This window comes from Salvelinus namaycush, chromosome 1 (genome assembly GCF_016432855.1).
Source record: "Salvelinus namaycush isolate Seneca chromosome 1, SaNama_1.0, whole genome shotgun sequence".
NCBI classification, from domain to species: domain Eukaryota; kingdom Metazoa; phylum Chordata; class Actinopteri; order Salmoniformes; family Salmonidae; genus Salvelinus; species Salvelinus namaycush.
The window spans coordinates 11,403,835-11,421,381 of NC_052307.1; positions in this window are offsets into that span (position 1 = coordinate 11,403,835).

Genomic DNA, 17,547 nt, shown 5'->3' on the forward strand with positions numbered 1-17,547 from the left:
CACGCAGTGCTGCGTCAAAAATACACTACAGACATGTTTGTGGTTTTGTGACGACAGTGACTTAACCTTCTCCAGTGCTTCCCGGGAATGGCGTTGGGAGTTAATCACTTGGAAGAGGCGGTCGCAATTCGAGGCCAAAGATATGGAAGCAATTTCTCAAGAGCTTGACTTCGCCCCAGAGCTGGAGCTGCCAACTTCCAGGCCTGTGTTTTGTGTCAGACCATGCAGCGGCACACCATGGGGGAATGTCAGAGACTGTGGAGACTACTCCCTTCACAGGGTGTCTTGTCTAGTCTGATAACATTCAGACCTGCCACCACAGTTCTAAAAAATACAAGTGTTTCATTGTCACATATACCAGATATGAGCAGTGAAATGTGTTGTTTTACAGGGTCAGCCATAGTAGTATGGCGCCTCTGGAGCAAACTACGTTTGTGTGTTCCCAGTGGTAAGGCTGATCAATCAGACTCGGGGAAAGGTCTGAATTTGTTGTTTGTGTGGTTTCTCAAACCTTACAGCAATACTTACCTTTGATTAATTGTTAGAATACGGATTGCAGATTGATATGGTGCCATTATGTCGTGATAACCTCAACTTGCACATATTTGGCATTGAACGGCAGCGTAAAGGTTCAGTTTTACTATTACTTGACTTCGGCTGCTGTCGTAATCTATTGTATCATGGTCTGTTTTAACATAATTACTAGTCTTGTAAAGGCATTATGAGCACCTATACCTGAACTGTTGTTAAAAGCCAAGTGCACTCAAAAATAGTTTTATATATATGTCCACACTATGAGGTTGGAATAATACTGTGAAATTGTGAAAATTATGATAATGCCTTTTTAGCGTTAAAGCTGTTTGAAAAGACCGCCTGAAATTTCAGCCTGTTTGGGTGGGATGGGGTTTTGGCCAGCCTGGTGACATCACCAGGTGGTAAATTAGTTAATAGACCAATAAGAAAGATAGCTCCGAACCTCTCTTGTCAATATCAGCTAGTTTTCAGTGTTCCCCTCCCCACTCAGACCACTCCCAGACAGTCCTACAAAAATCCTGTCTTGAGAAATTGCTCTTTGCTAACAAGCTATTTTGGTTTCTTTTTGACCATTTTAATTGAAACCAACCCCATTACGGTACTTAATTGTTACTGAGAAATTATTAGATATTGAGATAAAAACCTCTGCATTGCACCTTTTAAGAGAACTTGCTAATCTCTCACTCTTTTAAAGAATGACCCATAAAGGATTCACAGTAAACCTGACACACACGAGACACAAAGAGAAACCATGAATATACAGTACAATAAAGGGTCTTCACAAACATGTTGCGTTCACTGTCTTTTTTTTACAAAACTAGAACCATCGACACTTACACTGTACACACGCACAGAGACACATACTGACACATAGAACATTTCCTCATAAACTAGACATGTTTACTCGGAGCCCTGAGACTTGGCCGTTAAAATGGAACAGCAGAATGTTCTGACAAATGTGGCACAGATTGTGGTTATTTCCATAGACAATTGTTTTGCTAATTTTAATGGCTGAGGGTGTGGAGGGATGTGCACAGTTTTGATTTGGAAATATTGATACATCCCAAACCAACTAGTGATATTGTACAGGCAGCATGTGCATTGACATTGTGGTTTGTCTTTTAGTGACCTGTCCTACTGAAAGAGATCTGTTTTTATTTATCTTGTCTACTGACAAGTTCATGACAAGGCTGCCATGATGTGCTAAACCTTTTAACTGATGGTAGTGTGGAGCATCCAATCCCCCTCTATCTCTCTCCATGGTGCCTCCATGGCCTGGTCTACCCCGGAGGCATCTAGAGGAGGACTGGGTCAGCATGCCCAAGATGGAGTCTGTCTGAGTGCTCCACTCCTCCAAGAGGCAGGTCATGGGTTAGCACAAGGTTTTTTACACAAGTGTTAATGAAGCTGTGTCAGTCTGAACTTGAATCCCTTGCCCCCCTGCGGAGTAGAATGATGATTCCCCCTAGACACTGATCAAATCAAATTCAATTGTATTTGTCACATACAACAGGTTTTGTACGTGAAATGCTTACTTGCAAGCCCTTAACCAACAATGCAGTTTTAAGAAAATAGTTAAGAAAATATTTACAAAATAATCTAAAGTTAAAAATTAAATAAAAATGTAACACGATAAAATAACGAGGCTATGTACAGGGGGTACCGGTATAGTCAATGTGCGGGGGTACAGGTTAGTCAAAGTCATTTGTACATGTAGATAGGGGTAAAGTGACTATGCATAGATAATAAACAGCAAGTAGCAGCAATGCAAATAGTCCGGTTGGCCATTTGATTAATTTAGATTAATTGTTCTTATGGCTTGGGGGTAGAAGCTGTTAAGGAGACTTTTGGACCTAGATTTGGTGCTCCGGTACCGCTTGCCATGCGGTAGCATAGAGAACAGTCTGACTTGTCTTTCACAATTTTTGGTGCTTTCCTCTGACACCGCGTAGTATATAGGTCCTGGATGGCAGGAAGCTTGGCCGCAGTGATGTACTGTGCCGTACACACTATCCTCTGTAGTGCCTTGTGGTCGGAGGCCAAGCAGTTGCCATACAACTGGGCAGGATGCTCTTGATGGTGCAGCTGTAGAACTTTTTGAGGATCTGTGTACCCAAATCTTTTCAGTCTCCTGAGGTGGAAAAGGCATTGGCGTGCCCTCTTCACGACTGTCTTGGAGTGTTTGGACCATGATAGTTTGTTGGTGATGTGGACACCAAGGAACTTGAATCTCTTGACCCGCTCCACTACAGGCCCGTCGATGTGAATGGGGTTGTGTTCGGCCCTCCTTTTCCTCTAGTCCACGATCAGCTCCTTTCTTTTGCTCATGTTGAGGGAGAGGTTGTAGTCCTGGCACCCCACTGCCAGCTCTCTGACCTCCTCCCTATGGACTGTCTCATTGTTGTCGGTGATCAGGCCTACCGCCGTTGTGTCGTCCAGAAACTTAATGATGGTGTTGGAGTCATGCTTGGCCTTCAGTCGTGGGTGAACAGGGAGTAAACGAGGGGACTAAGCACGCACCCCCGAGGGGCCCCCGTGTTGAGCATCAGAGTGGCAGATGTGTTGTTGCCTACCCTTACCACCTGGGGGCGGCCCGTCAGGAAGTCCAGTATCCAGTTGCAGAGGGAGGTGTTTAGTCCCAGGATCCTTAGCTTAGTGATGAGCTTTCTAGGCACTATGGTGTTGAACGCTGAGCTGTAGTCAATGAACAACATTCTTACATAGGTGTTCCTTTTGTCCAGGTGGGAAAGGACAGTGTGGAGTGCGATTGAGATTGTGTCATCTGTGGATCCTTCCAGGTGATATGTGAATTGGAGTGGGTCTAGGGTTCCTGGATGATGGTGTTGATGTGAGCCATGACTAGCCTTTCAAAGCACTTCATGCCTACAGTGGCTTGCGAAAGTATTCAGTCCCTTGGCGTTTTTCCTATTTGGTTGCCTTGCAACCTGGAATTAAAATAGATTTTGGGGGTGGTTGTATCATTTGATTTACACAACATGCCTACCACTTTGAAGATGCACAATATTTTTTATTGTGAATCAAACAAGAAATTACACCAAAAAAATTAAAACTTGAGCGTGCATAACTATTCACCCCCCCCCCAAAGTCAATACTTTGTAGAACCACCTTTTGCAGCAATTACAGCTGCAAGTCTCTTGGGGTATGTCTCTATAAGCTTGGCACGTCTAGCCACTGGGATCTTTGCCCATTATTCAAGGCAAATAATTTCCAGCTCCTTCAAGTTGGATGGGTTCCGCTGGTGTACAGCAATCTTTAAATCATACCACAGATTCTCAATTGGATTGAGGTCTGGGCTTTGACTAGGCCATTCCAAGACATTTAAACGTTTCCCATTAAACCACTCAAGTGTTGCTTTAGCAGTATGCTTAGGGTCATTGTCCTGCTTGGAAGGTGAACCTCTGTCCCAGTCTCAAATCTCTGGAAGACTGAAACAGGTTTCCCTCAAGAATTTCCCTGTATTTAGCGCCATCCATCATTCTTTAAATTCGGACCAGTTTCCCAGTCCCTGCCGATGGAAAACGTTCCCACAGCATGATGCTGCCACCACCATGCTTCACTGTGGGCATGGTGTTCTCGGGTGATGAGAGGTGATGGGTTTGTGCCAGACATAGCGTTTTCCTTGATGGCCAAAAAGCTCAATTTTAGTCTCATCTGACCAGAGTACCTTCTTCCATATGTTTGGGGAGTCTCCCACATGCCTTTTGGCGAACACCACACGTGTTTGCTTATTTTTTTCTTTAAGCAATGGCTTTTTTTCTGGCCACTCGTCCGTAAAGCCCAGCTCTGTGGAGTGTATGGCTTGAAGTGGCCCTATGGACAGATTTTCCGCTGTGGAGCTTTTCCGCTGTGGAGCTTTTCTTCTCCTTCAGGGTTATCTTTGGTCTTTTTGTTGCCTTTCTGATTAATGCCCACCTTGCCTGGTCCGTGAGTTTTGGTGGGTGGGCGGCCCTGTCTTGGCAGGTTTGTTGTGGTGCCATATTCTCTCCGTTTTTTAATAATGGATTTAATGGCGCTCCGTGGGATGTTCAACAGTTTGGGATATTTTTTTATAACCCAACCCTGATCTGTTCTTCTCCACAACTTTGTCCCTGACCTGTTTGGAGAGCTCCTTGGTCTTCATGGTGCCCCTTTCTTGGTGGTGCCCCTTGCTTTGTGGTGTTGCAGACTCTGGGGCCTATCAGAACAGGTGTATATATACTGAGATCATGTGACAGATCATGTATTTGGTATTTGGTATTTTATTTGGATCCCCATCAGCTGTTGTAAAAGCAGCAGCTACTCTTCCTGGGGTCCATACAAAACATGAAACATAATACAGAATTACATAATACAGAACATCATTAGACAAGAACAGCTCAAGGACAGAACTACATGACAATTAGATTGCACACAGGTGGACTTTATTCATCTAATTATGTGACTTCTGAAGGTAATTGGTTGCACCAGATCTTATTTAGTGGCTTCATAGCATAGGGGGTGAATACATATGCACGCACCACTTTCCCCCCCCAAAATGTTAGATTTTTTTTAAACAAGTTATTTTTTTCATTTCACTTCACCAATTTGGACTATTTTGTGTATGTCCATTACATGAAATCCCCCCTCCAAAACATTTAAATTACAGGTTGTAATGCAACAAAATAGGAAAAACGCCAAGGGGGATGAATTCTTTTGCAAGGCACTGTACCGACGTGAGTGTTACGGGACGGTAGTCATTTAGGCAGGTTACTGCCACTTTCTTGGGCACAGGTATTATGGGACTATGGTGGAAAGTTTAGCATCCAACCCTCACATAATGTCTATCATAATTGATTTGGGGAGGGTAGACTGGTCCCAGACCTGTGCCTACGGGAAACTTGGACTTGGAGCCTGTGTCTGAGGAGCCAGTCTGACCCCTGACCACTGTGTGTTAGGACCTGATGATACTATTAATGACAGCAGGAGGCCATGCTGCTGCTAATCCCTCCACGAACCCTAATCCACATTGGAATGTCCCACTCAGCCTCCCTCATAGAGTAGCTACTACTGTACATTATGTTCAGTACCAGTCAAAATTTAGGACACACCTACTCATTCAAGGATTTTTCTTTGTCTTTACTATTTTCTACATTGTAGAATAATAGTGAAGACGTCAAAACTTTGATATAACACATATGGAATCATGTAGTAACCAAAAAACTGTTAAACAAAAAAATATATTTGACATTTGAGATTCTTCAAATAGCCACCCTTTGCCTTAATGACAGCTTTGCACACTCTTGGCATTCTCTCAAACAGCTTCATGAGGTAATCACCTGGAATGCATTTCAATTAATAGGTGTGCCTTGTTAAAAGTAAAAAATGTCTTGCCTTAATGTGTTTGAGTCAATCAGTTGTGTTGTGACAAGGTAGGGGAGGTATACAGAAGATAACCCTATTTGGTTAAAGACCAAATCCATATTATGGAAAGAACAGCTTAAATAAGCAAAGAGAAATGACAGCCCATCATTACTTTAAGACATGAAGGTCAGTCAAACCGGAAAATGTCAAGAAATTTGAACGTTTCTTCAAGTGGAGTCGCAAAAACCATCAAGCTCTGTTTTGAAACTGGCTATCATGAGGACCGACACAGGAAAGGAAAACAAAGAGTTAACTCTGCTGCAGAGGATAAGTTCATTAGAGTTAACTGCACCTCAGATTGCAGCCCAAATAAAAGCTTCACGGAGTTCAAGTAACAGACACATCTCAACATCAACTGTTCAGAGGAGACTGCATGAATAAGGCCTTCATTATCGAATTGCTGCAAAGAAACCACTACTAAAGGACACCATTAAGAAGAAAAGACTTGCTTAGGCCAAGAAACACAAGCAATGGACATTAGAACGGTGGAAATCTGTCCTTTGGACCAAATTTGAGATTCTTGGTTCCAACCGCTGTGTCTTTGTGAGACGCAGAGTAGGTGAACAGGTCTCTCCATGTGTGGTTCCCACCGTGAAGCATGGAGGAGGAGTTGTGATGGTGTGGGGATGCTTTGCTGGTGACACTGTCTGTGATTTATTTAGAATTCAAAACACACTTAACCAGCATGACTACCACAGGATTCTGCAGCGATACGCCATCCCATCTGGTTTGTACTTCGTATGACTAAAATGTGTTTTTCCGCGGCCAAACACTAACCTGGACGACGTTGGGCCAATTGTGCACCATAGTATGGGACTCCCAATCACGGCCGGTTGTGATACAGCCCAGGATCTGTAGTGACACCTCTAGCATTGATATGCAGTGCCTTAGACCGCTGCGCCACTCGGGAGCCCCCAAAGAATGCCAAGAGTGTGCAAAGCTGTCATCAAGGCAAAGGGTGGCTACTTTGAAGAATCTAAAATATATTTTCATTTGTTTAACACTTTTTTCGTTACTACATGATTCCATATGTGTTATTTTATAGTGTTGATGTCTTCACTACTATTCCACAATGTAGAAAATTGTAAAAAATAAAGAAAAACTCTTGAATGAGTAGGTGTATCCAAACTTTTGACTGGTACTGTATATGAGGAAGAGTTTGAAGTAGAGAATTTGAAATGATTTTCTCAATCTCCAGAGACTCTAGACTTCCATGTAATACCATATTATGGCTTATGTGTCAAAGCCAGAGTATCCCTGGCAGCTGAAAACATTAACACTGGTAGTGAGAAAGCGTTGATTGCTATGCCAGCCTCAAATTAAGCGTCCAATGACTTGCTTATCATCTTAATTCACTTAAGTGTGCACCTGCACCCTTCTCTCAGTCCTGGTGATGACAGGACTCTTCCTGCTCTGCTTGTCCTGCCATGTTGGAGGAGTGAGACATAGGGCTCCTTGTCTGGGGAATAGGTATGTGGTGTTCGGACTACCCACTGTGCTGGTACTGTAATGTCTGACACGGCTCCTGCAGTCAACAAGCAATATATAGAGAATGTTACGTTCCCTGTACAACTTCCCTGTGCAACTTCTGTGTCTTTTAAGTTGAGGGTTTGCAGTATTCTGTTACTGAAACAATTGTAGTGAATTAAATGGTTCATTTTACCCAGGCAGTCTGTTGTAGGTCATCCAGTATTTTTAGATAACTATTGGAATTATCTTGCTTGTTGGGAAGCGTTTTCTTAAGGCTTGGCAGATACAAAGGTTCAGTTTGCTTCAAAAAACATATCATCATGGGTTATGTTTGGCTCTAAATCTGATTTGAATCAATGGGACTTGAAAATCAAAAAAATGGTACTGACTGTTTTTTCTAGAAAGGAAGACATTTGAACAGTTCAGTGCTCCTCTTAGTTATGGTAACTTTCCTTTCATGAGTTTATTTGGTTTTGTTGGCCCAGCAATGTCAGACGACATTACCCATCAAGCTTTGTGTTCGCAGTGGGCAGTGCGGCTCTTCACGCCGGGGGTGGTACAGGTATGTAGGTCAGGCAGCAGGCAGGCTGTTGGAAACTGGAGGAATACATTTAAGGGCATTACAAACACAGCAGTAGGCCTTCCTTCTGCCCCTCTTTGAACTGACTGTGCCATCTTGTGTGTATTTTTTATTTATTTATTTTATTTTACCTTTATTTAACCAGGTAGGCAAGTTGAGAATAAGTTCTCATTTACAATTGCGACCTGGCCAAGATAAAGCAAAGCAGTTCGACACATACAACAACACAGAGTTACACATGGAGTAAAACAAACATACAGTCAATAATACAGTAGAAAAATAAGTCTATATACAATGTGAGCAAATGAGGTGAGATAAGGGAGGTAAAGGCAAAAAAAAGGCCATGGTGGCGAAGTAAATACAATATAGCAAGTCAAACACTGGAATGGTAGATTTGCAGTGGAAGAATGTGCAAAGTAAAAATAGAAATGATGGGGTGCAAAGGAGAAAAATAAATAAATATATACAGTAGGGGAAGAGGTAGTTGTTTGGGCTAAATTATAGATGGGCTATGTACAGGTGCAGTAATCTGTGAGCTGCTCTGACAGCTGGTGCTTAAAGCTAGTGAGGGAGATAAGTGTTCCCAGTTTCAGAGATTTTTGTAGTTCGTTCCAGTCATTGGCAGCAGAGAACTGGAAGGAGAGGCGGCCAAAGGAGGAATTGGTTTTGGGGGTGACCAGAGAGATATACCTGCTGGAGCACGTGCTACAGGTGGGTGCTGCTATGGTGACCAGCGAGCTGAGATAAGGGGGGACTTTACCTAGCAGCGTCTTGTAGATGACCTGGAGCCAGTGGGTTTGGCGACGAGTATGAAACGCGGGCCAGCCAACGAGAGCGTACAGGTCGCAGTGGTGGGTAGTATATGGGGCTTTGGTGACAAAACGGATGGCACTGTGATAGACTGCATCCAATTTATTGAGTAGGGTATTGGAGGCTATTTTGTAAATTACATCGCCGAAGTCGAGGATCAAAAGGATGGTCAGTTTTACGAGGGTATGTTTGGCAGCATGAGTGAAGGATGCTTTGTTGTGAAATAGGAAGCCAATTCTAGATTTAACTTTGGATTGGAGATGTTTGATGTGAGTCTGGAAGGAGAGTTTACAGTCTAACCAGACACCTAGGTATTTGTAGTTGTTCACATTTTCTAAGTCAGAACCGTCCAGAGTAGTGATGCTGGACGTGCGGGCAGGTCCAGGCAGCGATCAGTTGAATAGCATGCATTTAGTTTAACTTGTATTTAAGAGCAGTTGGAGGCCACGGAAGGAGAGTTGTATGGCATTTAAGCTCGTCTGGAGGTTAGTTAACACAGTGTCCAACGAAGGGCCAGAAGTATACAGAATGGTGTCGTCTGCGTAGTGGTGGATCAGAGACTCACTAGCAGCAAGAGCAACATCATTGATGTATACAGAGAAGAGAGTCAGCCCGAGAATTGAACCCTGTGGCACCCCCATAGAAACTGCCAGAGTCCCGGACAACAGGCCCTCCGATTTGACATACTCTATCAGAGAAGTAGTTGGTGAACCAAGCGAGGCAATCATTTGAGAAACCAAGGCTATCGAGTCTGCCGATGAGGATGTGGTGATTGACAGAGTCGAAAGCCTTGGCCAGGTTAATGAATACGGCTGCACAGTATTGTTTCTTATCGATGGTGGTTAAGATATTGTTTAGGACCTTGAGCGTGGCTGAGGTGCACCCATGACCAGCTCTGAAACCAGATTGCATAGCGGAGGAGGTGCGGTGGGATTCGAAATGGTCGGTAATCTGTTTGTTGACTTGGCTTTCGAAGACCTTAGAACCTTGTGTGAGAAAGAGAGGGGGCCATCTTTTGCCCTGGGGCTCAAGCCTGTAAGTCTGTTCAGCACCTAAAAGGGAACATGGTCTGCCATTTCACGAATGATCAGAAAGTGGCCACTGTAGCCTCTCAGTGTGGGTATGTGTATATTGCATATGACTCCTGTTCTTTACAATTCAATTCACACAATGTTGACAAGGAATATTGTGTCACTATAAGGACCTGTAAACTCATGTTTTGTGCTTGATTGAGATTCCATTCTATGAAGCAATTTTTTTTAGCCTGTCCCTATTTGATGTTGCTTGCAAGAGTGGAACCATAGAATTAGGAATTAGAAGACTAGAGCGGACATTAACCTTCATATGTTGGTCCTCAAGTCAGCCATGTTGGTCAGGGAGTTGGTCAATCATGGTTTGCCAGTGCTGTGGAAATATATTGTGTAAAATAATGAATTTGAAGAATGTGTCTGCACTGTATGTGTGTTAGCTAGCTAGCTAGACAGTTTTAGAGAAATTATTCTATAAATCTGTACGGGATAATCAGAGGGGCTATGCGTTCTATGGAAAATAGTGAACGATGTGGAAGGTGTGTTCCACGATGCACTAGCGGAGTGGAACTAACCTTCCACAGAGTTGCGTTATTTTCCAGAGAACGCATAGAGCCCTGAGTTGATTATCCCTTTTATACCATCGCTATAATTGAACACGTTTGCCGGTGAAATTGTGTACAACATCCACTGAAGTAGCTAGCAAGTTTACTAGATAGCTACAGAAGTTACCTTGGTAGCCAAATAGACTTGCTAGTTTAGTAAACCAAACCATCAGTCCTATCTTGCTAAATCTAATTCAACAATGCAATAATGTTAATGTTTTCAATTCAACTTTTTCTTTCAAAAACAGCTCAAACATAGAACATGTAAGAATGAACTAGCCATTGAATTATACCGTGCTGATATACCATGCATTATAGGGATATAATGCACGCTCTAGAATGACCTTTAAGCCAATCAAAAACGAGAATTCAAAAACGCCATGGTATAATTAAGCAATAAGGCCCGAGGTGTGTGGTATATGGCCAATATACCATGGCTAAGGGCTGTTCTTATGCAGATTTAATTCAAAACTGTATCTCGGCCACTCAGGAACATTCACTGTCTTCTTGGTAAAAATTCCGGTCTAGATTTGGCCTTGTGTTTTATGTTATTGTCCTGCTGAAAGGTGTATTCATCTCTCAGTGTCTTGTAAAAAGCAGACTGAACTAGGTTTTCCTCTAGGATTTTGCCTGTGCTTAGCTCCATTCTGTTTTTTTTGTTGTTTTTTTTATCCTGAAAAACTCCCCAGTCCTTAAGAATTCAAAGCATACCCATAACATGATGCAGCCACCACTATGCTTGAAAATATGGCAAGTGGTACTCTGTAATGTGTTGTATTTGATTTGCCCCAAACGTAACACTCAGGACAAAAAGTGAATTGCTTTGCCACGTTTTTTCCAGTATTACTTTTTTGCCTTGTTGCAAAAAGGATGCATGTTTTGGAATATTTTTTATTATTTACAGGCTTCCTTCTTTTCACTCTGTCAATTAGGTTAGAATTATGGAGAAACTACAATGTTGTTGATTCATCCTCAGTTTTCTCGTATCACAGCCTTCAAACTTTAACTGTTTTAAAGTCACCATTGGCATCAAGGTGAAATCCCTGAGTGGTTTTCATCCTCTTTGGCAACTGAGTATCTTTGTAGTGACTGAGTGTATTGAGACTGAGTGTACATGTACAGTACAACCAGATGAGCCCAGTGTTTCTGAGTCTAATTCGTGTGTGTGTGTGTCTATGTGTGTGTTCTAAGACGGTTAACTTCTTCTCCTGTCTTATCAGTATTCTATGTTATCTTGGCCTACTTTAGTATCATTACAATCTTCCCCAAACTGCTAGCAGATGGTGGCAGGTAGCGTAGCGGTTAACAGCATTGGGCCAGTAACCGAAAGGTCGTTGATTTGAATCCCTGAGGCAACTAGGTGAACATTCTGTAAATGTGCCCTTGAGCAAGGCACTTAACCCTAAATGCTTCTGTACATCTCTCTGGATAAGAGTGTCTGCTAAATTACTTAAATGTTAGTTTTTTTTAATTGCAGGGCCAAGGGTGACGTGGGAACAGTGTATATGTCCGCTGGTCACCCAATTATAAACGTATACCTGCACTCAAGCTCATCCTTTGGATTAACAAAGCTATGGTTGAGTCTTGGCTCATAACCACATTCTTGACCTCTATCTTTCCCTTGAAGTGATTAAACATGGACACAGTAAACACTATCTTGTTTAGTGTTATATAATTCAGAAGTTTATCTGACGGTACGGTGTCTCTTGTGTTAAATATTCTTATGTGAATTTACTGGGCAAACGCTATGGATTGAATAGGACCATAATTTTGCTAATGAAAACCTTGCTTTAGAGTGGTCTTGAGCATGATTCTATATGTGCTCTGTGATTCTCACACACCAACTGACTGAACATTTTCAATGAGACAGACGAAAACATGGCAAGATCTTTATTGTCCCTATCATAAATTCACGCCATAGGCTATTACAACAGGTGGTCCAAAACTGTTATTATTGGGCTTTGTTCAAATAAAATGCTTTGAAAATCCTAAATGGATTTTATTAAAAGTAATTTTCCTTAATTGCATGAATTAGATTATTCTCATCAGCAATCTAGGATATTATGTTGTTATCATGCCTCTTGGTCAGACTAGGCATTCAACAAGCTTCCCACCCATCATGCCTTCTCCCATGTAATTGCAACCTGGCTAGACTGCTGACTGTAAAGCGTCTCACTCACTTAGCTCTTTTCATTTAACTGTGGCTGAGCTACAGCAAGAATCAATGTTTTCATTGTGAGTTGCAATTTTAAACCAATGAATTAAGTTGGCTGAAATCTAGCCTACGTGACGTTTCTCATACCGTTTTCAGTTGCAGAATCTGGAGATTTTCCCCACAAATATGTGATTCTGAATCCCCTATGAAGCAGTATGTACTGATTAACTTATTTACAGTAAGGGGGTAGGGAATTAAATGGATCCCACACTTCTGCAATCTATTTACTGTAACTGACTCAAGTCTATGAGTACGTGTCACGTTCCTGACCTGTTTTCCTTTGTCATGTATTTGTTTTAGTTGGTCAGGGCGTGAGTTGGGTGGGTTGGTCTAGGTTTGATTTTCTATGTTGGGATTTTGTGTTCGGCCTGGTATGATTCTCAATCAGAGACAGCTGTGAATCGTTGTCCCTGATTGAGAGTCATACTAAGGCAGCCTGGGTTTCACTTGTGTTTTTGTGGGTGTTTGTTCCTGTGTCAGTGTTTGGGCCACACAGGGCTGTTTCAGGTTAGTCACGTTTGTTGGGTTTTGTAATTTGTAGTGTTTGTTGTTTTTCCATTAAAACATGAATACTTACCACTCCGCATCTTGGTCCGATCCATGCTCCTCCTCGTCTGAGGAGGAGAACGACTACGACAGCCGTTACAGTACGCAAGCAGTCTGTTTCTTGTTATCAACTCACTTTTTCTCAGAAGGAAATTTCAAAAGTTGAGTAGATTGTAGATGGATGAAATTATTGATTCACTCAATCTCATTTTATTATGCTGGAATTACTCGGATTCATTGGAAGAAGAAATTTGTGACCTCTTTTCTGACAGAAGTGTATTTGCAAATCGTGTGGGACTGTGTGCAGGTATGCAGATTTGGTGTTTGGTTAGTCATCCCATTGGGATTACTGTTCTGGCCCTGGTTTCCCAATAGCGATGGAATTTGTGTTTTAACAGGAATTTGTGTTTTAACAGTATATTGTTCCTATAACGTCCAAACAACTCACATGTGTTTCCCAAAACAGTACGTAGGAAGAACTTCCACTAAGTGCTTAGTTGGAGCATGTGTCAATACTGATAGGATGGAAAGAAAGGCAGCTCTGCTCTTGGATCCACTTTCTCCGTTCAAATCTTACATTAATATTATACTTATTCTACCACACTGATGACGGATCAGCTCCTAGAGAGATATTATCACCTATATGGAATATTGCGTCTTATTCTAATGCTTACCCTACATAGTTTAGCAGGTGTTATAGCGGGTGCAGCAAAATGCTTATCTTACTAGCTCCTAACAATGCAGTAAAATGTCGAACAATTCAAATGTAAGAGGAAAAAAATACAAAAAAGACAAGAAATCAAGAATGGCGGGACAAATCTGATTAACAGCCCAAGTAGCACTGTAGCAATAATCAAATACAATCTACCGGTATACGTATGTAATCTAGGAACATTTACACAAAATCAACTAAGAATGATTTGTACAGCAGTAGATATATTACAATAAGCTATGTCAAGAATCCAGTGTATAAATAAATATGCGGTGTGTATAAACAAAACTAAAATACAATGTACAGTTGTAGAAATATTATGTTGAGTTACGTCAGGGATACAGTATTTAAATACACAGTGTGAAACGGAAGTGACCAGTGGTTCAATGTCTCCATAAAAGGCTAATGCACTAAATCACAGATTTGGCACATCATTGTTACACATCAAGAAATATACTGGAAAAAAATATAAACGCAACATGCAATAATTTCCATGATTTTGCTGAGTTACAGTTCATATAAGGAAATCTGTCAACTGAAATAAATATATCAGGTCCTAATCTATGGATTTCACAAAAGGGCTTTATTACAGACAGAAATACTCCTGAGTTTCATCAGCAGACGCAGGTGAAAAAGCAGGATGTGGAGCTCCTGGGCTGGTTACACGTGGTCTGCGGTTGTGAGGCCAGTTGGACGTACTGCCAAATTCTCTAAAAAAGATGTTGGAGGCAGTTTATGGTAGATAAATGAACATGAAATTCTCTGGCAACAGCTCTGGTTGACATTCCTGCAGTCAGCATGCTAATTGCACTCTGCCTCAAAACTTGAGACATCTGTGGCTAAACTGCACATTTTAGTGTAGCCTTTTATTGTCCCCAAAACTGTGCACTGATCATGCTGTTTAATATGCCACACCAGTCAGGTGGATGGATTATCTTGGCAACCCAGTAAATTCAATGAGAACACGTTTTAATTTACAGCAATGACCTGGGGAATAGTTACAGGGATGAATGAGCCAATTGTAAACCAGAGATGATTAGGTGGCCAGTTAACAACCCTACTCTTACAATAAGTGCCATGAGATCTTTAGTAACCACAGAGAGTCAGGACACCCGTTTAACATCCCATCCGAAAGACAGCACCCTACACAGGGCAATGTCCCCAATCACTGCCCTGCAGCATTGGGATTTTTTTTTTTAGACCTGTGGAAAGGGTGCCTCCTACTCACCCTCCTACGCCACTTCCAGCAGCATCTGGTCTCCCATCCAGGGACTGACCAGGACCAACCCTGCTGAGCTTCAGAAGCAAGCCAGCAGTGGGATGCAGGGTGGTATGCTGCTGGCTTTTTGGTCACTAACAGGGAAGTAAACAAATGTGTGCACAAATTGGAGAGAAATAAGCTATCTGTGCGTATGGAACATTTCTGGGATCTTTTATGTCAGCTCATGAAACATGGGACCAACACTTGACATGTTGCGTTGTACTGTATTGATCTTTTAATGCACTCATCTCGGTTTTAATTTGAATAATATTTTTATATTTTGCTTGTTTGTAACAATTGCAAAGACATTGGCAACTTTGTATTTTAAGTCAACTACTTCTGAAGTTATCAGCGACCACAGAGACAGATAAACATCTTCATTCTATGTTTAGTGTATAAAGTGACGTGGAAAAGGGCAAAAAAGCATCTAACTATGCACTTAGCTGTTCTACTGGTGGTCTGGGGCAGTCGGTAATAAACAAGTGTTTTCAAGAGTAACTTTGGAAATAATGGTTTTGGAAAAGAGCTCGGAGATTTAACGATGCTCCTACCAAGGTTCTAACGATTAACTTAGCCTTCAGATGCTTTTGCGAAACCAGGCCCAGGAAGCTTCCTTGATAAGTTCCTTTGTATGTTTCATGTTCCCTAGCTGTGCGTCTCAGGACACGTTAATCTGACTCACAGACCAGGGAAGGGTCCAACATGTGTCTGAACATGAAGCCCACTAACCTAAAGCAGCTGTCTGAGGAAGGCCCTCTTATCTCCCTACCCTGTTACAACCCACTGTCTCTCCCTCTCTTTAGGGGTGAGGGAAGAGAGGTGCCCCCCTTGTAAAATCTGTTAGCCCCGTCGAGTCATATGGTGTGTTGACTGGAGGATGCCATGGTGAGCAGAGTATTGGCACGGACAAGGTCAATGGCAAAGTTCTTTAAGCAAGGTGGTCTGGGTAGAAATTGCCCTTAGTCACAGATCAAGGATCAGCTAATCATCCTCAATCCTAACCTTATTGGTAGTGATCATTCACTACCAAAATCTAAGTTTTCCAGATGTTTCAGACCTCAGAAGTCCATGCCCCATGCCATTGGTCTTGTATAACATCTCTGCAACTCTGTGTTATTCCTGATGACTAACTTGCTGTCCAAAGGTGATTGATACCTGTCCTAAGATTCAAATAACATAAACGTTTAAAATAAAAAGTTTATTGGTCGTGTACACAGATTTGCAGGTGTTTTAGTAGGTGCAGTGAAATGCTTGTTTCTAGCTCCAACAGTGCAGTAGAATGTCTCGCAAATACAATACTAATACACAAATAGTAAATAGTAAATAACGTAACAAAATGTGGGAAAAGTCAAGGGGTCTGTACTATAAAATAACTATAAAATAACTCTGATCTACACATTTTACCCTAGTCAAAAATCCTATAGGATTCCAGTAAAATTATTGGAATGCAATGTGAAAATCTTCTCTGTCATGTTCCTGACCGGTTTTCTGTTATTTTGTATGTGTTTGACGGTCAGGGCGTGAGTTTGGGTGGGTAGTCTATGTTATGTGTTTCTATGTTGGTTTAAGGGTGACCTGATATGGCTCTCAATTAGAGGCAGGTGGTTTTCATTTCCTCTGATTGAGAGCCATATTAAGGTAGGTGTTTTCACATTGATGTTTGTGGGTGGTTGTCTTCCGTGTCTGTGTATGTTGCGCCACACGGGACTGTTTCGGTATGTTTGTTCGTTCGGTTTTTGTGTAGTCTATTTTCCTGTTCGTGCGTTCTTCGTGTCATGTAAGTTCGTTTGTTCAGGTCTGTTGACTGCGTTTATTTGTTTTGTAGTTTATCAAGTGTATTTCGTTTCGTCTTAGTCTTGTTTAATAAATCATTATGTCATATCACCACGCTGCATTTTGGTCGAATCACTACTCCTCCTTTTCGGATGAAGAGGAGGAGGAACATCGTTACATTCTCAGATTTTCAAACCAGTCCTATTGGACTCCAAAGGATTATATTCTATAGATACAGTGCAACATGATAAAATCCTATAGGATAGGTTCCAAAATCTTTTGGATTGTCTTTTGGATTGTAATAAATGTTATTATTGGAATTTGACGAGGGTACCCTCCTCTCTTTTCCAGTTTCACCACTCTAGGCCAGCCAGCTGTAGGGAGGGGTATAGTAGGTACCTGGTGGTCAGCCCGGGGATGATTACAGTGCAGACAGGCATGGAGACGACACCTAACACTTTTACAAGGGCCCCCAGGGGGCCAGGACCATCTTCCCTAAAAACAGGCTGATCACCCCTGCTCGAGCTCTCATCTGGTCTGAAGAGTCTCTGAGACAACACAGTGATGTCACAATACAACTTGCCTGCACTGCTAGACCAGATCTTCCCGTCAG